Raw genomic sequence first — 26,877 nt, 5'->3', positions numbered from 1 at the left:
GATGTGCAGTTAAATTTTATGTCGCTTGTGCGCCCATTAAGCCATTCAACAAACCCATTAAGGGTTTCCAAAGTCCCAGTCCAGATGAAGAAAACATCATCTATGTACCGCATATAATGCGAAATTTGATGACTGAATGGATTATCATTGTAGATGAATTTCTTCTCGTAGAGACCCATGAACATGATCGCTAGTTCCGGGGCAAATGGACACCCCATGGCTACTCCCTTCACCTGAAGGAAGTAGTCAGAGTCGAAAGTGAAAAAATTCTTTTTTAATGCGAAGGATGCCAGCTGTAAAATGAACTCAGAAGGGACCTGACAAGGTCTGGCACGTGTGTCCAAGAAACATGAAAGTGTCTCAAGGGCCTGATCTTGAGGAATCTGCGTGTATAATGACACGACGTCTAGCGTCACTAGAAGTTGGGAACTTTGTTCGAAAGGTACTGTGCTGATTCTTTGCAGGAAGGCCGTGGTATCTTGAAGGTGTGCTGGAATCTCCTCAATGAAGGGTTTAAGGAAAAACTCAATATACTTCGCCACTGGTTCTAATAAGGACTCACACCCAGAAACTATGGGGCGTCCTGGCGGGTTAACTTCATCCTTGTGAATCTTAGGTAATAAATAAAAAACTGGAGTACGTGGATTCTTGTTCTGTAGAAAAATCAGTTCCTTGGGTCCGACGAACCCTAGATCAAATCCTTTCTGGATCGCTACAAATAGTTCACTCTGAATTTCAAGTGTAGGATTTTTTGTGATGCGTCTGTAGCATGAGTTGTCATCCAGTTGACGAAGTGCTTCCGTTTTATATTTATTAATGTCCCAGATCACCACTGCTCCCCCCTTGTCTGCTTGCTTGACTACTATGGTTGTGTCATTTTTTAAGGTTGTTAGAGCCTCTTTTTCAGCTTTGGCTAATACCGTCAACGAATCCGAAAAACTCATACGTTTACGTAAAAAACAAATCAGAACGGATCTCCATGGACATTTTTTACTCCAGCATTTAAAATCAGGCACGATTCCCGCAGGACTTCAAATTCGCAACATCCCGGTTGTATTCACGGACGACCCTGAGTACAAAAAAGGATTCAGTGGGGTTGAAACAAAGTGCAGTAGGGACCTGATGGTCCTTACTATTGAAACCGCACACAGAATTTCAGTCAAAGAACTTGAAGAAATCGCAGCACTTGAGAAAGAAATTCAAGACAATCAACTTATAACTGACTCTAAAGGACTCCTGGAAAAGGTGGAAAAAGAAATCGGCGAATTTAAGGACTTCACGGTTGCCCAAAAAAACAATAAATTCGAGCTGGACAAGAAAAATTTCTCTTTGGAGTCCGTTTACCCCTACTTGAGAAAAGACTTTTATTCTAACCCTGAGTCAAGGAGGTTTCTCCAGGATAACCAAGGTCGATCCCGACGGAAATTCGTGTCATTTTCGGATACATCTTCTTCGGGAAGTGATTCTAACAATACTAATAGATCCTATCAAAACAGGCAAAGCAATCCACAAGATCAGGGACAACGACAACAACAAAACCAGGCACCTTTTTTAGGACAAGGCCCCCAGAAACCCAGAGGTCGGTCACGTCCCGTCCAGCCATGGGAAATGAGGACAAGGTCCCGATTCTACAAGAATTAGACCTTCCATCCATCTTTAACTTATCTGACAGAACCCTAAATGAGGCTGAAACATCTATCTTGACGAAGGGCCTTGGATTTGTCCCGTCGAGACCCACAGACTTCATTAAGATGAAGTTAGAAACTTTGGAATTCTGTCGTAAGATAAGATTAAAAACATTCTTTTTGGACATATGCGAGGAACATCAACCAGAAGTAACGGGATTAAGGAAGAAATCCACGTTTTGCCCTGCCGGCTCAAAAATTCCCAAAGAGATCATCACGTTCGAACGAACAGTTCTATCAGGAATATCAGCCCTAGAAAAGAAGAGGAACTTTGTGAAATTCAATCTTGCCAAAGCTGAAAAAGAGGCTCTAACAACCTTAAAAAATGACACAACCATAGTAGTCAAGCAAGCAGACAAGGGGGGAGCAGTGGTGATCTGGGACATTAATAAATATAAAACGGAAGCACTTCGTCAACTGGATGACAACTCATGCTACAGACGCATCACAAAAAATCCTACACTTGAAATTCAGAGTGAACTATTTGTAGCGATCCAGAAAGGATTTGATCTAGGGTTCGTCGGACCCAAGGAACTGATTTTTCTACAGAACAAGAATCCACGTACTCCAGTTTTTTATTTATTACCTAAGATTCACAAGGATGAAGTTAACCCGCCAGGACGCCCCATAGTTTCTGGGTGTGAGTCCTTATTAGAACCAGTGGCGAAGTATATTGAGTTTTTCCTTAAACCCTTCATTGAGGAGATTCCAGCACACCTTCAAGATACCACGGCCTTCCTGCAAAGAATCAGCACAGTACCTTTCGAACAAAGTTCCCAACTTCTAGTGACGCTAGACGTCGTGTCATTATACACGCAGATTCCTCAAGATCAGGCCCTTGAGACACTTTCATGTTTCTTGGACACACGTGCCAGACCTTGTCAGGTCCCTTCTGAGTTCATTTTACAGCTGGCATCCTTCGCATTAAAAAAGAATTTTTTCACTTTCGACTCTGACTACTTCCTTCAGGTGAAGGGAGTAGCCATGGGGTGTCCATTTGCCCCGGAACTAGCGATCATGTTCATGGGTCTCTACGAGAAGAAATTCATCTACAATGATAATCCATTCAGTCATCAAATTTCGCATTATATGCGGTACATAGATGATGTTTTCTTCATCTGGACTGGGACTTTGGAAACCCTTAATGGGTTTGTTGAATGGCTTAATGGGCGCACAAGCGACATAAAATTTAACTGCACATCGTCCAACCAATCCATCACATTTCTGGACGTCAAAGTTGTCCCCCGTAACGGAAGCCTGGAAACAACTTTATTTAGAAAATCGACCGATAGGAACAAGGCATTGTTGTTCACTAGTAACCACCCACGAAGTTTGAGACAGAATTTACCATTCGGGCAATTCCTGAGAATCCGAAGGAATTGTTCTGGGAAAGAGGATTATTTTGATCACGCCAATTCTCTCATGGAGAGGCTTCTCCAAAGAGGGTATCCGAGAAAACTTCTAAAGCTATCCCTTAAGAGAGCATGGTGGACGCCTCGCGAAACACTAATGCATAAAAAAGTTAAGGCTGAGCAAAATCGATTGGTGTGTGTTTCAACCTTCTGCCCTGCTGCAAATCAACTGAAGAGGCTGATAAATCTTAATTGGCATCTAGTGAAAGATCTGCATGAAGACTTTAGGAATCCACCGTTATTTGCCTTTAAGAAGGAAAAGAGCGTGGCCAACCATGTCGTGAGGGCAGCATTACCCAGTAAACAACTACCAACTCTAAGAAGCCTATTCGGCTTTCCCCAAACCAAAGGACATCACAAATGTGGCACTTGCATTTGCTGTCATGACACCATGGAAGAAACAGTGTTCTCCTTTAACAACATTCATTGGAAGCATGAAGCTTTCACAAACTGCAAAACAAGGAATGTTGTTTATGCTATCCTATGCCCCTGCCCAAAGTTATACATTGGGAAAACAACCCAAGAGGTCAGACAACGCATTACGCAGCATAAATCCAGACTTCGTAGAGAAGTTGAAAATGCGCCCTTGGTACACCATTGGATGATGAATAAACATGACAAAAACAGTCTCAAATGGACTGTCCTGTCCAAAATCGAAAAAGACCCAAGAGGAGGGGACTTGGAAATGAGATTGAATCAAAGAGAGGCCTTACTGATCATGAAATATGACACAGCGGTCAATGGATTGAACGAAATCTCTGAAATCTATAAAACTTATCCATGACACCATCCACAGGACTTCATCTCCCAGAACTCCTTACATGAGACTACAACTCCCTACATCCCTTGGGGCGCGAGCCTTCTCTTGAGTTACACTGCAGGGAGGCCTCAGTAACCTGCGAGTGACTGCAGGGTGAGGAGCGATTACTTCCGAATTACCGTTGGAGTGTTGGAATACTTTTTCAAGGTAAGCTGACCAAGGCACGTTTAAGCGCGGTGTCGAAGCCGCTATACTGGCGCCTTGCTCCCGAATTTCGAATCCTCACGCATAGCTTCCACCTTCCCTCTTTTAGGGACGCCGGATCCACACGCTACGCGGACCGAGCGCAACCCATCTGGCAAACATCTGTTCAGCAGACACGCGCTGCTCTTTAGGTGAGTGCGCGAACCCGGCTTTTTGATCTCACTAGCCCAGACATAAAGACATATCTGAGAGCTTGTATGATTGAGGTTACTTATTCTCTTTCACAGCACTTCTTCGCTCTCTCTCCTTTGCTGGGAATACATACATCGGTCTCACCATACTACTTGAGGAGCCTTGACCCACTTTTTGAGGTAGGCTGAGTGTAGCGGGGCTTCGGTTGAGACATTGATCTCCCAGGTTTCGGTGTAGTGATTATTGCTTTCCTCTTCTTTTTTAGTAATACTGTGGTCCTGAAGAGAACCCTAGGAACGATAGGGTTCGAAACGCGTCGACCTGACCCGGTCCCGTGTCATTATTATTTACAAGGATATGTCATAGGATTGAAAAAATCATTCTGTTGGAAAGAACTGAAAAACTGTGACTAACGTTTGTAATTAGCAAATGCCATTTTTCTTGCATTTTCACAACTGTGTTATGACAATGGGACCAGTGTGAATGTTTTTGTATGACTGGATGGCCAAGAATGTGTTGAATGTGAGTTTGAGTGATTGATGTACATACCGAAGTTTATCTATTTTTTCCTTGTTTGTATGTAAATGTATAGTATTTCTCTTTACTATTTTTGTATTCTCATGCTTAAAAAACAAAGAAAGACTAAAAAACAAAATAGTCTGCAAAGGATTAAAACAAATGTTGCAATTCCTAAAGCAAGTGTTCATGCTTATTTTTCATGCACATTCTTCTAATTATTGTTTAGAAAAGAACTGCTCAGCATAGGCAGGTGTGTTGTTTTTCTAGTTATTATTGGCTCAGCCTTGCTGAGTGTCGAGTCAAGACCCTCTTCCGTTGTTTAAAAAGATTGATTTACTAAAGCAGGATTCTTGGTGCAACGCTGCTGTTTTCCATTAAATTAAGTGCTGTACAAACGTGCTGGGAGGCTTTTTTCTCAAGGGCAAACTCTGTTTGGATTTGATATAGATATAGATATATATATATATATATATATATATATATATATATATATATATACACACACACACACACACACACACATATATACAAACATATTTAACCCCTTCGATGCGGCCGCGATTCCCCTGGTGTGCTGTAAACAGCACGAACAGGGGCGGGCCGTGACGAACCCCAGCCGTCATCAGCACACGAGCACCGTAGTGCATGACGGCTGGGGTTCGTCATCAGCATGGAAGGGGTTAATGTTTTAATAATGTACTTTTACAATGAATATGCCTTTACCTCACATGCATTTGCGTTATAATGGCATGCGTGATAAAGCCATATGCGTTGTAAAAGTTTTAGAAATGATGGCTTTGCGGAGTAATAGTCCTGCATTATAAAAATTGCAGAGTGATGGTATGCGGGATGTTGGTTTGCGGAATATCATCACATATTAGTTTCCCGCTGTTCTTATTTTTTTATGACCCAAACCAACGCTCTTCGGGAAACCTAGCCCTGAACCCTAAAAATACCACTGTACCCCAAAACCCAAACCTAGCCCTGAACACTAAAATACCCCTGCACCCCAAAACCCAAACCTAGCACTGAACCCTAAAAATACCCCTGTACCTTAAAACTCAAACCTACCCCTGAACCCTATAATACCCCAAAACCCAAACCTAGCCCTGAACCCTAAAAATAACCCTGTACCCCAAAACCCAAACCTAGCCCTGAACCCTAAAAACACCCCCTGTACCCCAAAAACCAAACCTACCCCTGAACCCTAAAAAACCCTGTACCCCAAAACCCAAACCTATCCCTGAACCCTAAAATACCCCTGTACACCAAAACCGAAACATAGCCCTGAACCCTAAAAATACCCCTGTACCCCATAAACCAAAACTATATCTGAACCCTTAAAATACCCAAACACCCCAAAACATATACCTCAATACCCCAAAACATATACCCCTATACCCATACTTACCTTATCCAAGCATTAAAAAAAAACATGCTTTTACCATTCATACATTTACAACGAATTTTGTTGTAAATGTATGCGTGGTAAAAGCATATAAATTGTAATGCCATGCGTTATAATGGCATTGCGGAGTTATGGTACTTTCGTAATGAAAGTATGCGGAGTGATGGTATGCGGAAAGAGAGTTGCGGAATAATGGGTGTTTACCGCGGGAAACAATCATTCAAGACTCACACAATTCTAATTGTTAGACGGTCGCCGATGGCCCACAAGTGGGGGAACACACGAATGAGCGTGTCACATTATACACATTCTATTTCATACCTGGACAACGTCGGGACGGGCTGCTAGTAAGAAATATAGTTTTGTAATCACAGGCAGTCCTGTGGACTAGAGCACAGCGTGTGTTACTATTACACTGAACAATTAAAGCGCCAATGATACATGGGAACCCAGTTACAACATGCTGGGCAGCGACTGGGTGAGGATAACAGGTGAAAAACACACTAAAAGTGCAAGACACCAGGGCCACGCTGCTTACAAAGGTGAAAGGCCATAGATTGGTAGCCTATACAGCCTGTCAATGGGTAAAAAGACCATTTGATACCTCTCTATTTAAACTGGTCCAAGTTCATGATTGCCACTTGACCCGCCTGACTCCACTCAAAATAAACAAGGTGTATACAGGGAGTTCTCAACAATACCCAAGATGCCATGAAACAGGTGCACTGCAAGGCGCCACCCCTCATAAGGGATGTGGCGCCATTAGTGGCAGCCAAAGGGCCACAAAGGTAGGGAAATCCCTAACCGGGTCACGCAACCCGGTTAGGGAAGACAATCCCTAACCGGGTCGCGCAACCCGGTTAGGGATATAGAAGAGAGCAACAGGAAGCACGTCACCAACTGGGTCAGAGTGACCTGGAAGTAGTTTGGAGCACGAAGCTTAAAAGCCCACACCTCACGTTAGGTCCACTTGACCTCCCAGGAGTCGGACGTCGCATAAAGAAGTCAAGGCGGAACCGAGTCGCGGTAGCCGGGGTGCGTGAAATCCATCCGACTTCAGGTGCAGGTGAGTGGGCCTCGCAGTGTGATTGAGTACTGGAAGATGTTTATGCGAATTATGCGTGAGTGTACGGCAGCGAGCGGACAGTGAGGGTTGGTTGAACACCGCTGCGGAATGAGTGGCGGGTTGTGGCAAAAGTTGTAAGGGGTCCGCTGCGCATTGAGTGAGGGCGGAGAGCACGTGGTACTCACACACCCCGTGTTAACTGGGGAGCGTTGAACTAATAATGGTACGTCCTTACTAAAAAGGAATAACCAAGCTGCCCACCTAGAAACGCAAGTAAAAAATGAACATTTGGGGCAGTAAAGAGTAATTAATCAAGGGAAAGTCCGCAATAGGGCGGGTGAACATCCATCGAAAGCCGAGTTTACTAGCATTTTGCATTGTTATAATTGGTGGGCTCAGTGAGTCAACAAAAGCTGATGAACAGGTACAACGAGTGGGTAATCCGGAAGGTATAGTGTCAATTTAAAGTAGCGCTAACACATTTCTGTCTTGAAGTGCAGAATGCTGCCGAAACGGCCAACGAAGGGCAAAGGGGCCACAGCCAAAAGGGATGACTACCTCGCATTAACGGAGCTGCTGGAATTCACAAAGGAGAAAGGCGTCGACTGGGCATTAAAGACTATGAGAGAAGGAGCAAGAGCGGATCCCCAAGAGGAAAGGGGGCGAGGCAAGCGAGCGCGGCGCACACCAGAAAGGCTTAAAGATGCGTCTAAGGATAAGCGGCCCAGGGCAGTCGAGTCTCAACCAGCATCCTCAGGTGAGAAGGAGGTGCTCGAGACAATAGACTTGATTCCTAACGCTACGAAAGAAAATAGTATCCCTCAGTCGGGCACAGCTGGGGGAAGCAGCAGTCAGTCCAACACTGCGCACTTGAGAGTGGCGCTTGCTGCTAATGCGGAGGCGCCCTGCGCACATACACCCTTGCCGCCTGTAGTCGCACAGTCTGGTAGCATAATAGCCAAGTCTGGGTGCAGTCTGGGGGGGTAGCCCAATCCCCAGGTGTAACAGCGACAACTTCACACGGACAGGCAATTAGTAACTGCCCTGCTAGCACAATGGTATTCTCCACAGCTTACCCTGGAATTGTAGGACCGGGGGTTATGGGTCCAGCCCAAAATGTAGTTACTTTGGCCTCTCAGGGGCAAACACCAAACTCCGGCGTAAATGTGGCAGGGCCAGCAGTTCATCAGATCCAGGGAGGGCCAGTGCCGACGGAGCAGCAGTCTTTAGCTTACAGCCCGTTAATCTATGGTTCCTCGTCCATGACTATCACCATCTGCAGAAATCACGTGGCATGTACCCGCAGATACTACAGAAAAGATTCTAAGAGGGGAATATATTGACGTATTCGATCTCATCAATGCGGGTGTAGTTCCTGGTAAGACTAGGGAAGGCAAGGAAGAAGAGTACAAGCAGAAAAAGGTATATGTTGAGTGGTCTATAAGGAATTGGATTACAGGATTCGCCATTTACGCTCCCATCATGGTAGAGAGATACCCCGCGTTGGCCCCCCAGATAATCAGTTACATTATTATTATTATTATTATATTTATTTTTATAGAGCGCAACAGCTACCCTAAGGTTTCCCGGCGCTAAGAAAGAGGCTGAAACAGGTAACAAGGGGAAAGGGACAGTTGAGCAGATTAAGTTTAGTTATTGGTTAAACAACCATGTCTTCAGGTTCTTACGGAATTGCAAATAGCATTCATTTGTGCGGAGTTGGATTGGAAGGGAGTTCCATAACAAGGGGGCCAGATAGGAAAAAGAGCGACCTCCTTGTCTAACTCGATTGATCCTGGGTACCTGGAACTTATGTTGAGTCGAGGAGCGTAGAGTTCTAGTAGGGACGTATTGTTTAACCAAGGAGCTCAAATATGCAGGGGCCTTACCGGCCTTAATTCTATGCATGAAACATAGAGCTTTAAATTTTGCTCGTTGTTCAATCCGGAGCCAATGGAGACTCCGGAGACCAGATGACGTAGAGGATCTTTTTGGTAACATGCATATCAGTCTCACAGCTTCATTTTGCACTGTTTGGAGTTTCTTGGTAACATCCTTGCATACTCCCAGGTATAAGATATTGCCGTAGTCCAGCCTAGAAGTAATTAGAGCTTGGACTACAGTTTTTAGTGTATTCTGGGGGAGCATCCACCTGATTTTCCTTAGCCACTTGAGTATGGTAAAACACGTAGCTGCCACTCTGACCGTTTGCTGTTTCATAGATAGGTTTTCATCAAAAATGATGCCCAGGTTGCGAGCATTGGTAGAGGGGGTGGGTGTCGGCCCCATCTGAGAGGGCCAATGTTGTGGGCCCCACAAGGAGGTTTGTTTTCCAAATAAAAGTAATTCCGTCTTTCCTCCATTGAGTTTTAGCTTATTCTCAAACATCCAATTGGCAATGTTGGAGAGGCCCAAATGGAGGGAAGATGGGTTGGAATGTGCATTTGCCGAGAGTGAGTAAACAATCTGGGTGTCGTCAGCGTATGAGTAAATTGTCAACCCAGATTGTTCGGCTAAACGGGCAAGGGGACTGACGTATAAATTAAATAATAAAGGGCTGAGTATCGAGCCCTGGGGAACCCCATAAGGTTGATTATGGGGTTGAGAAGAGGATGTGGCCGAAAATACTTGAAAAGTTCTCTCAGAGAGAAAACTACTAAGCCAAGCCAGTGCTGGTCCTGTGATACCATAGGTTTGCAAGGTGTTAAGGAGGATGGTGTGGGAGACCGTGTCAAATGCGGCACTTAAGTCGAGTAATATAAGTGCCACGGTCTCCCCTTCATCCACTTGCCGACGTATGGTTTCAGAGACACCAAGTAAGGTGGATTCCGTTGAAAAACCTGTCCTAAAACCGGATTGGGATGTGTGAAGAAGGTGATTGGATTCTGTGAAGTGAGTGAGTTGGGAGACAATATGTTTCTCCAAAATTTTGGAGAAAAGGGGCAGCAGCGAGATTGGACGGAAATTAGAGGGGTCGTTTGGATCTGCGGTAGATTTCTTTGGAAGAGGTGAGACCATGGCATGTTTCCAAGCTTTAGGGACTTCAGCCTCTCTCAAAGAACTGTTCAGAAGCTCTAAAATGAGCGTGAGGGAAGGGGTGTCAAGTGAAGGAAGGATTTGGGGGGGGAAAGGGTCAAGGGGAGAGCCAGACTTAATAGTTTTTATAATTTCGTGTAATGAAAACAAGTTCAGGGGGACCCAGTTGGTTAGAAGCTGGGGGTGAGTGGCTGAGACGGGGTGATTAATAACTTTTCCTGATTTGGACAAGCTTTCCGGGGAGTTCGGGACTGATGGAGGACTATTTGGGTCTTTGAACTCCTCATAGATTTTGTCGATTTTTTTTTGAAAGAATTCTGCCAGAGCATTGCACTGTGCAGAGTCTAGGGAGGGTGCTTTTGGTTGGCAGGATGAGCCAGATAAATCCCGGATGATTTTAAAAAGTGCTTTGGGCCGATTTTGGGCATTTTCAATAGTTGTTTTAGCAAATTCGGCTCTAGCTAATGCACAATTTGCATGGTAATTCAGCAGGGCTGCTTTATATAATAATTTTTGTGCGGGATCATAGTGTGCACGCCATCTGCGCTCAAGATTTTTACAGGTTGTTTTTTCCAGCCTAAGGGCATCAGTAAACCAGGGAGCAGGAGGATGGAGTGGAGTTTGGTTTATATTTTTCTGTGGAAGACATGTATTTATGGCAGAACTGAGCCAGTTTTGGATAGTTGTAGCATCTCCTATATTTGTTGTGTTGATTAAGGGCCTGGTGTCCCTAAGACAGGTATTGAGCTTCATAGCATCCAACTTTTTCCAGTTCCTTAACACTCTGGGACCAGATGAAGCTTTACGAGAGATGGTCAGCTGTGGTGTTGCTATTGTAAATTCCACTAAATAGTGGTCAGACCAAGGAATAGGCTTCGGTGGTTTGCAAATGATGTTATCTTGATTGAAGAAGATTGGATCAAGGAGATTACCTGCCTTATGGGTTGGACCTTCATTATGAAGGGTGAGATTTAAGGCCGATAGATCTGCTAAAAAGTTGGTACTGGTGTGACTGGAGATGTCATTTAGATGGATGTTTAAGTCTCCAACTATCAAAAAGTTGGTTGCCTCTAGTAGATATGGTGCAATGAGCTCGGGAAACGAAGCAGCCCACGTGCTGGCTGTGCCCGGGGCTCGATATATTAAAGCACCAGATAGAGTGAAATTCGAAGATAACTTAAGCTTAAAAGAACCAGCTTCACAATTGGGAATGTCAAGATCCATCCATTGACATACATAGGAGTTTTGAAAAATGATGGCGATACCACCCCCTTCTTTATGTGTTCTGTTTTTGCTAATATAGCTATAGTTAGTAGGTAGCGCAGCTGCAATGTCTGGACCCGAGCTATTGGTCAGCCAGGTCTCCGTAAGAAACAGTGCAGCTGGTTGTAAATCAGAAAGAAGATCATAAATATCCCTTTTGTGTTTAGGTAGTGACCTACAATTTAAACTGATAAAACAGTGGTTGACTAATGGTTGAGGAGGAATTGGTATATGCCGCTTTGGTGGAAAGTCGGCAGTTTCCAAATCAATTTCAGAGGGTATGGACAGGAGACAGAGGTTACATTCAGAACAGGAAAAAGGGGTGTATGTGCAGTTTAAATTCTTGCCTTTTGAGCATGTAGAAGGAATACATGCCAGAAGAGCCTCTTTCGAGTAAGTAATATGGGAGTGGCTGGCAGCGCCAAGGGTCGTGGCCGCTGGCCGCGTCTGGTCGCGGACGGGCGCAGACGGGCAGGACTTTGGCTTGACTTCGGCGCGACATCGGCGCACCCGCTGCGCGCGCCCGCTACGCGGTCGAGGACACATGGATAATAGGGGCAGGGGGCAGGGGCGGAGTCAGCTTCAGGTCGCTGATTGGTTGTGCCCTGGAAGTAACAATCACTTCCTCCGTGGTGGGCGTGGCGCCGTCCCTCCACTCAAACCAAACTTTTGGCGGTAGACCGGGGATGCGCTTTACATTTAGGTAGGTGAGTGCATTTACAAGTTTAAAAACAGTTTATAGACACTTTAAAATCGTGTGCAATCAATGGTTTTTACCAGCGCTCATAATTCGTGCTCTCCTTCGTATCACTCTGCTTCAGAATCAACAGAGGGAAAGACGGGCGCGGCTTAAGAACCTGTGGGGAGTCAGCTTCAGGTCGCTGATTGGTTGTGCCCTGGAAGTAACAATCACTTCCTCCGTGGTGGGCGTGGCGCCGTCCCTCCACTCAAACCAAACTTTTGGCGGTAGACCGGGGATGCGCTTTACATTTAGGTAGGTGAGTGCATTTACAAGTTTAAAAACAGTTTATAGACACTTTAAAATTGTGTGCAATCAATGGTTTTTACCAGCGCTCATAATTCGTGCTCTCCTTCGTATCACTCTGCTTCATATCTTTGATACATGTGGCGGCTTCTGAATTTCCGGGCACAGGGTGGTTACAATATGACACCAAGTTAAGGCAAATGAAGGCAGTACACCCCGGGATAGCGTGGGACCAGCGGGAGATTAATGTATGGCATGCAGTGTTTTATTACTCTGCACCTGCGAACAAAGCTACTTACCCTTCAAACAATCAGTCCTTTTGGAACGACAAGGGGGCAGGAGATAAAAAACAGGCCTGCTGGCTGTATAACAAGAATGAGTGCACCAGAGGGGCTACGTGTAGGTTCAAACATTGCTGCTCCTACTGTGGGGGCCCGACTCATCCAGAGGTCAGGTCTTTAAGAAGTCAGGAAGACCAAGAGAGCAGCCGGTCCAAGCCGCAGCTAAAGGGAAGCCACCGCAGCCATCCGAGAAATCTGCCAACTCCCATTAAGACGCATGTGCTGACACACCTCCTTAACAAGTACGACAAGCTGCAAGAGGCTCAGTTCTTACACAATGGTTTTATATCCGGTTTTCGTATCCAGTCTGCAGCTACCCCCACCAGTGTCCCCCCGCGCAACCAGAGCTCTGTGCTGCAGAATATGGAAGCAGCAGAAAATAAGATAATGAAAGAAGTTGCCTTGGGGAGGGTGGCGGGTCCCTTCAAACAACCTCCAAAGCTTGATTTGGTCTGCTCTCCCCTGGGGTTAGTGCCTAAAAAAGAGAAAGGGAAATTTCGCCCGATACATAATTTGTCGAGCCCCCCAGGTCTATCTGTCAACGACAAGCTTGACCCAGAACTTTGCACGGTCCGTTATACAACATTTAACACCGCAATCGAAAAGTTGCAGGCCCTGGGTGAAGGGGCCCTAATGGCCAAGTCCTTTATCGAGGCTGCATTTAGGCTCCTGCCAGTGCATCCAGAAGATACTAAGTTCTTGTGTTTCACCTTCAGAGGAGATTATTTAATTGACCTGTGCATGCCTATGGGCTGTTCAATCGCGTGCGCAGTATTTGAATCTTTTGCCAGGTTCTTAGAATGGGCGGTGGAGAAATTCCTTTCAATGGATAAATCTCATGCAGTGGTACACTACCTAGACGATTTTCTATTCCTCGGTCCTCAGGGTTCGCAGTCATGCAGGAAGGCCCTGCTGGGCTTCCAGCACCTGGCTGAAGCCCTTGGGGTTCCACTGGCAGCAGAAAAGACAGAAGGGCCGACTACATGCCTGACATTCTTAGGCATTGAAATTGACACCAGAGAAGGGGTTTGTAGGCTACCCAGGTCAAAGGTGTCTGCCGTCAAGGCTGCTATTGAGGACTGTTTAAGGTCAAGGAAGGTCACATTACATCAGCTGCAAGTCTTGTTAGGGCAACTGAACTTCGCCTTGAGAGTCATCCCGATGGGCAGGGCATTCTCTAGGAGCATAGCAAGGGCAATGTCAGGGCTCCGCGCAAAACACCATAGAGTTAGGCTGTCAGCCGAGGTGAGGTATGACTTGAACATTTGGAAGGACTTCCTAGAGAACTTTAATGGGTCAGTGATATGGCGGAAACCGAGCTCCTCGAATGCAGACCTTGAACTGTTAACAGATGCGGCAGGAAGCGTAGGCTTCGGGGCAATTTGGGGTCCCAAGTGGTGCATGCAGCATTGGCCGGAGGAATGGGCACGTCAGGGTCTGACACGCAATGTTACTTTCTTGGAACTGTTTCCCATAGTAGTGGCACTGCACCTGTGGGGGAACACGCTAGCAAACAGGCGCATTGTTTTCTGGTCAGACAGCATGTCAGTGGTGATGGCGATTAACAATCAGAGAGCAACTTGCACATGGGTGCTGCGTCTATTGAAAGAACTAGTGTTGCAATGCCTGCGTCGCAATGTACATATTACTGCAAGACATGTCCCGGGGGTAGACAACCACACCGCTGACGCCTTGTCCCGTTTTAAGTTGCCAGAATTCCGCGCACATTGGCCGTGAGCAGACAGAGAGATGACGGACTTCCCAGCGGGGCTATGGAAGCTTGGTGCCCCGCAGCTCCTGAGTTGATAACTGCATCCTTGGCCCCCAAGACTAAGAGTATGTATGAGAGGTCGTGGCAGTTTTATCAAGACTACTTAAAAGGGGCAGGTTTAGTTGAGCTATTCTCACCCTTGAGCGTATTAGGCTTCATAGTGCATCAGAGGGACAGCGGGAAATCAGCGGCAATGATGAAGAGGCAACTGTCGGCATTAGCATTCTATGCAGGCTTAAAGGGTGTGGCAGATCCAACAAAGGACCAGAGAGTGAGGAGAGCTGTGAAGGGATGGGAACGTTTAGCCCCAGGGGCGAAGGATTCAAGAAGGCCCATAGACGTGACCAGGCTGGTAGACATCCTGGAGTCCTTGCCCAAGATTTGTTTTTCCCCCTACGAAACCCAGCTATTTAGGGTAGCTTACGCACTAGCCTTTTGTGGGGCACTCAGGATCTCGGAATTTCTCCCGGCCTCTAAGGCGGATAAGGAAAGGGGCTTACGGTGTGGAGACTTGATTGAGGCAGGGGACGTCCTGAGAGTCAGGGTACGGAGATCAAAGACAGACCCCTTGGGTAAGGGGAGGTGGTTACAATTAGGCAGTGTAGCAGGGGTGTCGTACTGTCCCGTTAGACTGACAGGGGAGTTCCTGCAAATCAGGCCGCAAGGGGGCGATGACAGAGTTTTGTTGCATAGGGACGGGTATCCCCTCACTAGATTTCAGTTCACACGGGTGGTTAAGCTGGCTTTGACGAGGTTGGGCGTAGATTCAACTGACTTCACATCCCATTCATTCCGCATTGGGGCGCCTACTACAGCGGCAGGCCTGGGGCTCCCAGAAGAAACTATTAGGAGATTAGGACGTTGGAAATCAGCGTGTTACGAGCGTTACGTCCGCCCGCAATTAGTTTGAGTGTTGTAGCGTGCCTCCCTCGTTGTACACGTTTAGTTCTGATCATTGTCATTCAAAAAGACCCCAAATATGCTGGTGCGGCCACTCCTTTATTCGCAGGGCGGGGTTGATCTTCACAAGTTTGCTGGAAAGAAAGGTGCAGGAGGCCCAAGGGTTGGACCATCATTGGGTGGGGATAGGGGGGCAGCATTTAGCCGATGCCCCTAACGATCTGCGGGCAGCCATGAACAGAGGCATGCCCACCCCAGATGTACTGGTGTTGCATTGTGGAGGCAACGGCATGATCCCGGCGGGAAGGAGGGGTGTCAAAGAATCATTGTTCACTGGGCTGGCAGCTATCAGGAATATGTTGACGAATGCCATCTTGCTATGGTCCGAAGTCATTCCGAGGCAGGTATGGGCACGGGGCGCGCCTCCGAAGGCGGTGAATACGTGTGTGAAAAGGTTGAATGAGTCAGTGGCGGAAATACTTCAGAAATCAAGCATTAGTACCATCAGGCACAAACTAATACAAACGTCTAGGCCAGAACTGTACGCTACGGACTGAGTGCACCTCTCAAAGGCGGGCAATGAACTTTTTATACAAACAGTGCTAGGGGCCATTTTGGAAGCTCTTGAGTGCAGGGGGGGAGGTCGAGTCCGCCAGTAAGTGCCTCGTCCTGTGGCGGGGTCCTGGACAAGAGGAATCACAGGGACTCCTTTGGTCAGTGCCATTTTTACCCCAGAATAGGTCTTAAATCATCATGGGCTCCGGGCTGGCGGGAGATTTGGGGTTGACCTGCTGGTGGCCCTGGATTCTGTAGCTCTACCCTGGAAGCCGTTGGGTGCCACAAGTGGTGGCAGATTATTTACCTGCAGCTCTGTTAACCGGAGGGTGGTTACATTAAGGAGAGCAGGCTAACTTGGTTGTGGCCTGCTGGCACAGCCCGAAGGTCAAGCAAAGCCCCGTTGGAGAACGGGCTGTAAATAGAATGAATATGTATATACGTGTGAATATTTGAATACTGTGATTTTTGAGAAACAAGTTTTAAAGTTTACAATAAAGAAATGAAGACCAATGGAGTGTATTTTTAATAAAAACGTAAACACTGCGGAAACCAAACAAGACTCAGGTGTCTCTATTAAAGGGTGAGTAAATTTATCTGGGGTGTGTGCACTTTGTATGCCATCTATGCAAGGCGCCACCCCTCATAAGGGACGTGGCGCCGTTAGTGGCAGCCAAAAGGGCCACAAAGGTAGGGAAATCCCTTCCGGGTCGCGCGACCCGGAAGGGATATAGAAGAGAGAAACAGGAAGCGCGTCACCAACTGGGTCAGAGCGACCCGGAAGTAGTTTGGAGCGCGCAGCTTAAGAGCCCGTGCCTCACGTTAGGTCCCCCTCTTTGTCCACTTGACCTCCCAGGAGTCGGACGTCGCATAAAGAAGTCACCCACCCACCTTTCCCTGAATTAGGGCTTCAGTAAGCGCGGTCGTGGGGTCCTGGACAAGAGGTATCACAGGGACTCCTTTGGTCAGTGCCATTTATACCCCCAGAATAGGTCTTAAATCATCATGGGCTCCGGGCTGGCGGGAGATTTGGGGTTGACCTGCTGGTGGCCCTGGATTCTCTAGCTCTACCCTGGAAGCCGTTGGGTGCCACAAGTGGTGGCAGATTATTTATCTGCGGCTCTGTTAACCGGAGGGCGGTTACATTAAGGAGAGCAGGCAAACTTGGTTGTGGCCTGCTGGCACAGGGCGAAGGTCAAGCAAAGCCCCGTTGGAGAACGGGCTGTAAATAGAATGAATATGTATATACGTGTGAATATTTGAATACTGTAATTTTTGAGAAACAAGTTTTAAAGTTTATAATAAAGAAATGTAGACCAATGGAGTAATTGGCCTTGAACTGTATTTTTAATAAAAACGTAAACACTGCGGAAACCAAACAAGACTCGGGTGTCTCTATTAAAGGGGGAGTAAATGTATCTGGGGTGTGTGCACTTTGTATGCCATCTATGTCCTTCAGAACAAACATACTAGTCTGAGTTGGAGAGATGGTTGTCCAGTGCATGCGGCAGACGAAAGAAAAAGAAAGATGAAAAGAAAGTTCACTCCACGGGGGAATATATACTAGCAGTACTTTTATGTTTAAAGTATTTTATTGAAAGAGTACACAGAGAAGAAAGACATTAAAGCAATGACATTTGTGCTGTGTCCCCGGGAGCCCATCTTCAAGATAATGCTATATGTCCCGCAAGTACAGTAGAGGCTGCGTGGGCTCCGGTTCCATCCACATCACATTAAATAACACCCTGAGGTAGAAATGAAGTCTCTGTACCCTTTCCCTTTAAAGAAACAGCTCCCCCCCCAACTTCCCTTCCCAACCCCCCCCTGGCCCCCCTACCCCCCTCCCAGTACCCCCGTCCAGTGTCCTATCTGGCTAAACCTTCTGCGCTCAGCCCACCCCACTATCCCCTATCTCTATCCAGCCTGTGGTTATTAAGCGGTGAAGTCCAGCGGTGGTGTCAGTCCCAAGAGCCTCAGGTACCTCGGACAGGTCAGTTCCCTAAACTCGGTGGCCAGTAATGCATGAAAGGGCCGCCACAACTCCTCGAATTGATCTACTTCCCCGGCCATCATCAGTGATAATTTCTCCATGCCCAGGACATGCCATAACCTATGTAGCCAACCCGTGATGGATGGAACAGTGGTGGTCCGCCAGTGTATTAGAATGTTCTGAACGGCGGAGCCCAGTGCTATTGCAATTTGTCTACCCCTGCGCGATTTTAGTGGATACATCAGCCCATTAGGCAAGCCCAACAGGACGTATGCTGGGAAACGGGGCAACTCTATCTCAAAGCGGGTGTCGATCTCATCGAGCACCTCCTTCCAATAGAGGCTCAACAACGGGCACTCCCACAGGACATGTGTCAGTGTACCAGGTTGCCCACACTCTCGCCAACAGGTATTATCAATATGTCTATCCATCTCATGCAACCGCTCCGGAGTGTAATACCAGTAGGTAGACACCTTAGTGAAAGTTTCAGTTAGTCCTACATGGTATGCAGAGTGTTGTGCGCGATATGAAATCTGGTCCCACTCTTTATGGCTCAGCGTTCTACCCAGCTCTCTGTTCCGGCGTTCCCTACCTGGGTTATGAAAGTGTGTGGGTGGGGGGGGGGGGGGGGGGGGGCTGTAACATTTTGTAAAGATCCGTGATAAGCTTAGCATCCGAAGCTCGCGTCACTAACCACCTCTCGTCCGGCAATAATTTCCTGTCTGCCAGCTCACGCACCTATGGCTGCAAAGCCCAGTGTCGCACCTGCCAGTATCGCATCCTATCCATCTCAGCCAAACCATATTCCTCCTTAAGAGTCTGGAAAGGGAGAACTCCGTCCGGTCCATACACATGGAAAAGGGCCCTGCAACCGGCAGCACGCCAGTGTGCAAAAGCTCCCTGGGTAATCCCCGGTGTGAAGTCCGGGTTGTCTGCAATATGTGTGAACGGAGGGGGGAACGTGGTAAGCGCGTGTGCCTTGCTAGTAGCATCCCACACCCTCAGCGGAACCCGCGTCACAAAAGACGCGTAGAGATTCGGAGGGCGATGAGCCCTACGCAGAAAGGGCACCTCTTGTAAGGGACGGCCCGCCACCGCCTGATCTTGGAACAGCCAGTGCTTGTCCGATTCCCTTCGGCTCCATTCGACCAGGTATCTAAGCTGCGCCGCTTGAAAATATTTGCGTAAATCTGGGACCCCCAGTCCCCCCGATTCCGGTGCCAACGTGGAGAGAACCCTCCTCATCCTTGACTTGCGGCCTTGCCAAATAAAACGGGACAGGGCCGACTGTGTCTGCTGGAGCCAGCCTTTAGGCGGCTGCAACGGCAGGGCCCGGAATAGATATAAAATCTGTGGGAGGACCGTTATTTTAACCGCTGCTACTCTCCCGAGCCACGATATCAATCCCTTGCTCCACCTCCCCAGTTCCTCCTTAATCATTCCAGTCAAACCCGTATAATTGGCTGTCACCATGGTTTGCAATGTAGGTGCCAACAGGATACCCAAGTACTGGACCTGGTGGGCCAACCAATGCATGGGGAAGAGGCCCTGCAACTCCCGCCGTGTTGCAGGAGTCAGGGAGATGCCCAGTGCTGTTGATTTACCCATGTTCATTTTGAATCCAGCCACCCGTGAAAAAGCCTCCAATTCATCAATATACGCAGGCAGAGCACGCCTCGGTTCCTCCAAGGTCAGAATCACATCGTCCGCATAGAGGCGGACCGTGTGAATATATCCCCCCATCCTCCCTCCAATCGCATCCGGGTTCCGCCGGATTCTCTGGCCAAAGTGCTCCATGTATATCGCGAAAAGGAGTGGGGACAGTGGGCAGCCCTGCCTGGTGCCTTGTTCAATGCCAAACCTTTGAGAGCTACAGCCGTTCACCCGCACCACCGCCGACGGGAACCGGTAGCAGTTAAAAACCAGGGTGCGAAATTTTTCACCTATGCCCATCCTTGCCATAACCCGTTCCAAATAGGGCCAGTGCACCTGGTCGAACGCCTTTTCGGCATCAACAGATAGGAGCATTCTTTCTCCGGGGATCCGGGAAGCCTTCTCCAGAGTATGTACTACCCCCTTGGTGTTGTCCACCGTCTGTCTCCCGTATAAAGTTTTAAATCCACGTTCAAAAGGGAGATCGGACGGTACGAGCTGCATTGGGTTCGGTCCTTCCCTGGTTTAGGTATAACCGACACTGTGGCCTGTAGGAGATCTGGTGGGATCGCCCTCGGTTCGGAGAAGGAATTAAACAATTTAGTCAGGATAGGAGCCAACGTGGCGCTGAACGTCCTATAGAAGAGCGCTGTGTAACCGTCCGGGCCAGGGGCCTTACCATGTTTAAGCCTGGAGATGGCAGCAATCACCTCCTCGACCCGTATCTCCCTTTCGAGGTATTCCGATTGAGATGTGTCTAGGGATGGTAGTGTGACTGAGTCCAGGTAGTCCTCCGAATCCTGCGCCATCAGGCTCTCCCCAGTGTATAAGTCCGCGTAAAATCGGCGGAAGGCCTCCGCTATCTGAACATCCTCCGCGACCAGCCCGCCATTGCCCACTGCAATCTCCTTCACCCAATGGCGCTCATGGGCCACCCTGAGTTTGTTCGCCAGAAGGCGGCCCCACCTGTCCCCTCCCGTGTAATAAGCGTGTTTCAGTCGAAGTGCTGCATATTCTGCCCTATCCATGTCCAGGGAGGACAGGAGCTTCCTCGCTGCCTTAAGCGGTTTCCAAATCCTGGGGGCCCCGTGCGTCGGTGCACCTTTTCCAATTCCCTGACTTTGTTGTGTGAGCTCGTCCCGTTTCTGTCTCCGTTCCCTGTTCTCCGCCGAGGAGACCGCGATAAATTCCCCTCTGGCCACCGCCTTAAGTGCGGCCCACTGTGTCGCCACCGAAGTATCTGCGTTATCATTATGCGTTTGGAAGTCCCTGATCGCCGCCGTAACCCTTTGCACAACTGTTTTCTTATGTAAAAGAGCGTCTCTGAGGCGCCAGACCCCACGGGGGGTCCGATCAGCTGGCAGAGAGAAGCTCCCCGAGACCGGCGCGTGATCAGACAGAGAGATGACCCCCACCTCCGACGTCGTAGCTAGATCACGGACTGGGCCGGTAACTATAAGGTGGTCCAGCCTTGCGTATGTTTTGTGTGCGTGAGAGTAAAAGGAGTAGTCGCGATCCGTGGGGTGCAAGTGGCGCCAAAGATCATGAAGATCCAGGTCCACCAGTTGGGATTTAACTCCTTGTGACATTTTCCCTGTCTGTGGGGAACGCTGGGCCGACCTATCCACAGCCAAGTCCGCCACCATATTCAAATCTCCACCCAAAATTATGATCCTGTCCGGGGATGCTGTTATGTCCACTAATGCTGACTGAAAGAAGCTATCCTGATGTTCATTCGGACAGTAAATCGTCCCGATGGTAAATGTCAGGGCCCCTAATTTGAACCTATGCGCCAAGAGTCTCCCCTTCTGTTCTGCAAACTTGTGTAGTACCTCCCCCCGAAGGAGGTAGACACTAATATCGCCACCCCGCCGTCTTGGTGTTGGATGAAGAAAAGAACTGTGTGGGGAATGTACGAGAACGTAATCTATGACAGTCCCGCGCAAGCAAGTGAGTCTCCTGTAAAAGACAAATGTCAGCCTGTGTGTTCTCCAACAAGGACAAGATTGCCCTCCTTTTGACAGGATTATTAAGCCCCTTAACGTTAAGGGTCACTACCTTAAGGGTCGCCATAGAGAGTCCAAACAGAATGAAACATGCAGTGGATCCTGTGCAATGAGGGAGGGCCTGTGGGCCTCAACTGCCCAGAACTCCCCTTCAGGGCATTGTGAAAACCTCAAGAACACTGAACGGACTGTACCCACCCCCTCCCTACCCAGCTCCCAACCCCCTTGTCCCCAAACTCCCCAACTCCCCTTCCTTCCACACCCCTCTCGGTGCCCCAACTCCCCTCCACCCCAACCCCCAACCCCCCCCAAACCCCCAAGACCCCCAACACCCCCCAAGAAATTGTCCCAGCCATGTCCTGTCCGGACAAGTCCGTGGTAACGTATCGTAGTGGACGTCCAGCCACACCCTTCCTCCCTCTGCTCCCTCCCTAACCCTTCATGGCCCTAAGCCAGCAAGAACAGTAATGCAAAGTCGTTCTCCCCCCGGAGCAGTCTTACGCTGTTAGCGCGACACCGTCGTGCAACACGGTGTGCCTGGAGGCCTCTTGGATGGCGCTCGCCATATCAGCCCTGATGGTAGGCGAGCTCGGGCGCTGGGATGCCGCTGATGTTCTGCGCCTCGAGACTCTGCGCCACCCGTCCTCTGTGGCGCGTCTCCTGCGTGGCAGAGACCTCCTCCTCCGCGATGATCCCCAGTACTTCGCACGCGTCAATTGATGTAGCACACCGTTCCACCTAAAAATAAGTCGGAATGGATGACCCCAGGAGTAAGGTGTTTCATGCTGTTTCAAGAAGTCTGTTGCGATTTTGAACGTTTTCCGCTTTTGGAGGGTGATGACAGACAGGTCCTGATACAAGGCCACGGGGTGTCCACGAAACGTCATCGAGGGTTTTTTCCGGGCCTCCGCCATGATCCGTTCTTTCAGCGGAAAATCAGGTAGAAAGGCCAATATGTCTGGAGGTGGGGCTGTTGCGCGCCTCTGAGGGCCCACTCGATGAGCTCTATCAATCCGTACCGGAAAGTCCGCCGCTTCGCCCAATATGTCCCTGAAGAGCTCCCGCAGGTATTCCGCCACATCCGTCCCCTCTTCCGTCGATGGCACTCCCCGGACCCTGATGTTGTTCCGCCGAGAGCGGTTTTCCAGGTCTTTGTTATGGGCCTGGAGGTCCATCTGTTAGTCCCTTAAACGCAACACTTCCTGTTGTAACTGCGTGATCTCCTCGTCCTGTCTCTGTGTGGAGCTTTCCACCGTGGCCACCCTCTCACCCAGCCCGTCAACCTCTCTTCGGATCTCGCGGACCTCCCCGGCCACCTCCTGTTTCAACGTTTGAAAATCGTCTCTCAGTGTGCCAAAAAGTGACTCCAAGAAGGATCGAGTGACCAGGGGTTCACTGCCCCCTGCTGTGTGAGAGCCACTCGCCGCGTTCGGCGACGGTTGATTCCTGTCTCCCCTGGTCTGAGACCTGCCAAGCATCTCGGGGAGCGTGCGATCGTTCCGTTTATTGCCCTTCTGGCTCGCCATCTTGTCCTAAAGGCCGCTCAGCCGAGTACGGGGACCGCACCGGCCAGCCACCCGGGCTTCGACCCCACCTGCCTCTTCTTGCCAGGATGACTCGGCCCTCTGCCGCGGGGTGCTCTTCCCGGACCCCCCCCCCCCCCCCCCTTCCCCCCCCCCCCGAGTCTGGAAACGACCTCTGTGGCCCGAGCACCACTATCCGCTCTCGGCTACGCAGCGATCAAGTGTGAGGAGCCTTCCGCGGCAATCCAGTTCCTCTCGCCTAGTTTATCCTTCTGCGGCCACTGCTGTTGTCTACGGCAAGCAGACCATCCGCGGCGTAGCTCTCAGGGGCACCACGCAACACCGCAGTCCGCCGGTTTCCTCACACCTCCGAAAGCAACTATGGCGGCTCTTCACGCTTCCGCAAGTCGTTGCACCCTTTCCGGTGATGGCGCCGTCTCCGGGTGTCTCTCCGCCCGGCCCCGGGATCAATCGCCAGTCGCCCAGGAGCTGACGCCTCCGTAGCAGTCCTTGGAGGGCCCCGGTTCCGATCCTTGTCGCTGCGGTTCTTGTTACGCCTACGCTCCCAGCGACACCGAACTTCTGGCCTGCAGAGCCTCCGATCAGCTAGGCCGCAGCCGCGGCCTCAATTTGCGTCGGGACCGCAACCAGAGGTGGGCCGTCCCTACGGGCAGCAAGCGCTTCTCCGGGCCTCCCAGCACCGTCTTGGCACCCAGGCGTGTCCCCTACTTCTTTCCAATGTACCACCGCTGACTGCTGCATGCTTCGGGGACAAAGCTCTGCCCGACCTCGGCTAGGCCGCCATTCTCCTTCGCTTCCGGTCTCGGCGTCGCTCAGTGCCGTGGTCCGGACTACGGGCCCCCAACCACTCCAGAGCTGGATTTCGGTTCTAGCACAGCCCGATCGGTTCCCCACCGTCCCCAATCGGTTTTATGCCGGTGGGGGGGAGAACAAGCTATACAGAAGGCTCAGGGCCCGGGTCGGGAGCTCCGGGTGAAAGCGTCTCCTCACTCCGCTATCTTGGCCACGCCCCCTAGCGGTACTTTTAAATGTCTTTAATTGTGTGTCTTGTCATTAATCTCTAGTTTCCGGCACCTGGGTATCTCTAAATCCTTGCACCTTTTTCAAAGCCATGCACCTTGGAATGCCTCAAGTCCTGCACCTTGGAATCTCTGTAGTCCTGCACCTGGGAATCTCTCAAGTCCTGAAGCTTGGAATCTGTGTTGTCCTGCACTTTTGAGTCTCTGAATGCCTGCTCTGAATGTCAGAGTGCTGACCTGGAGTTAATCATATGGACTGGTACATGTCACTGTACACAGAATATCTGAGGTTCTGCACCAGGAATCCATGAGGTGGTGCTTACTGAAATATCTGCATTTTTCGGTTCGGATTTCTCTGCTGAGTAATTTCTGGTGCTCTCATTACAGGTTTTGTACTTTGGCCTTGATCCATCTGACTTCCTCGATGCTTTGTCTAATACCTCAAGCCAGTAATTCCTTGACTTTTTCGCTTTCATATTTGCAAGCATTCTCACATGAAACAACAAACTGCTCCCATGCACTGTCCTATGACGTAATACGGGGTAGGTGACCCCCTATGCTGTAACCCGCAACTACTTATAGATGACTCTCAAACGACAAACAGCTATCCACCCAACTATAGCGCCATACAAGAGGGAATATCTTATCCTCTCCTTCTCTGTATCTCGCTCTCACAATCTTACTCTTGATATCGCTTTACATCTTTCATTATCTTGCCTACTGTATCTTCTCCCTCTGCCTATCACTCTGTCTCCCTTTTTCCTTCGCTCCTTCACTCTCATTTTTGGACCGGTCTCTTTCTCTTGTTCCCTCCATTTCACCCTCCCTATTTCCTGCTCCCTTTACTTTTGCTTCACCCTTTCCTTCTCTCTCTTTCTCCCTCACTCTATATCTCCCCATTTCTCTTCCCTTTCTATTTGGCCATGTACTTTACCTATCCCTCTCTCCACTTCTCTCACTCACCCATAACTCCCTGCACTATCTCCCCCGGTTTGTCTGTACTCTACACATCCACTCTCTTATTCTTCCACTCTGTTCTCCCTCCCTCTCGTTTTCTCTGTGTCCCTTTATGTCCATTTCTGTTTCTCTCCACTCTCACTTTCTGTATTTCTCTCCATCAGTTTCTCTGTCCCCTTTCTGTCTTTGTTCTGGTACTTCCATCACCCTCTCTTTCACTCTCCTTCCCTTTCTGTCTCTCTCCTTTCGTTGTATTAGGCTTGTTTATGACGACGGCAGTCGGTTCATCTTTATTTTCACATGTTTGGTCAACATTTGGCAAAGAATCAACCACCAGCCTCAATACTTTATATTCTTTTTAATAATCAGGGTAAAGTGAGTTCTCGAATCCATGCCCAAAACAAGCGCAATTAGTGTGTTGTCTGTTGCCATCTTGGATTATTTTGTTAGTGATCCAGATGTCGCGTATCTGCAAAGGCTTTGAGGAGATGGCATTGTTAGCTGCACAAAAGAAGACATCCCTAATAAGTATCATGTCTCACTACTCTCTAATAATATTAATTTAGTCAGAAACAATTTGCCTAGTAGCTTTTGAGTGTTGTGAGGTTGTTGCTTGCCAGACTAGTACATGCCTAGCTGGGCTCTCTCTCATTTGTTTAATTTTTAATTTGGTTCCTTTGTTTAATTTAGTTTTTATACCTGTTGTTCACATATTATTCTTTCTGTACAACAAAGGGATTGAGGGTTCTATCCCTGTCACCTTTGGGCTCAGGACCATCTAAAAACTGGGTAATTTATACATTGTAGTGGGAATGGCGCTGACCTGGAGTTAATTGTGTGCTCTGGCACAAGTCACCGTACTCTGTCTGCAGTGTGATTACTTTCCGATCTATAGGCCCGATTCACAAAACTAACTTAAGACAAAATCCTAAACTTACTACCATTTTGGTATTCACAGAAGGCACTTACTCATTTCGGTATTCACAGAAGTCTTTAAGTTAGGATTTTTCTCAGTTTAGGAGCAGTACAGTTAGGATCCTAACTTTAAGACTTTCAGTATTCTAAGAAGGCATTTAGGAGTCCTAAAGTTAGGAACCTAACTGTACTGCTCCTAAACTGAGAAAAATCCTAACTTAAAGACTTTTGTGAATACCGAAATGAGTAAGTGTCTTCTGTGAATACCAAAATCAGTAAGTGCCTTCTGTGAATACCAAAATGGTAGGAAGATTAGGATTTTGTCTTAAGCTAGTTCTGTGAATCGGGCCCTAGGAGTCTGTGCCCTGACCATTCATAGACCTCCGTGGCTGTGACACTCACCCCATGTGCGGATCTTTATCTCTCCACCCCATCTCTTCTTTCGCCTTTTGAGAATATCCTTGGACACAGTTTTTAATAGATATTTTGAGCCATTGGTTAGGAGAAGCTTAGGATTGGCATCGAAGACCAGCTGTGCACGACCCCTAAACCGGACAGAAAACTTGAGGGGGAGACGTTTTATGAAGATAGGCATTTGTGGAGGACTAATTAAACTATTTCATCCCTCAAACAATTTTCCAGAGGATGCCAGCGAGTATTTTCAGGACTCAAGGATGCTTTTATGGAGACTCCGAG

The 26,877-nt window shown here is 48.5% G+C and overlaps 1 protein-coding gene across 1 annotated transcript in view; it reads right to left on the bottom strand.

Annotated features, from left to right (window-relative positions):
* Positions 1–26,877, bottom strand: part of LOC147710240 (E3 ubiquitin-protein ligase TRIM39-like) — a 540,222-nt gene that overhangs the window by 55,499 nt on the left and 457,846 nt on the right. The gene's annotated exons all lie outside the window — the stretch shown is intronic.

Source organism: Lissotriton vulgaris, chromosome 5 (genome assembly GCF_964263255.1).
Source record: "Lissotriton vulgaris chromosome 5, aLisVul1.2, whole genome shotgun sequence".
NCBI classification, from domain to species: Eukaryota; Metazoa; Chordata; class Amphibia; order Caudata; family Salamandridae; genus Lissotriton; species Lissotriton vulgaris.
Note: the sequence above shows the minus strand (reverse complement) of the source record. Positions and strands in the feature narration are given on the sequence as shown.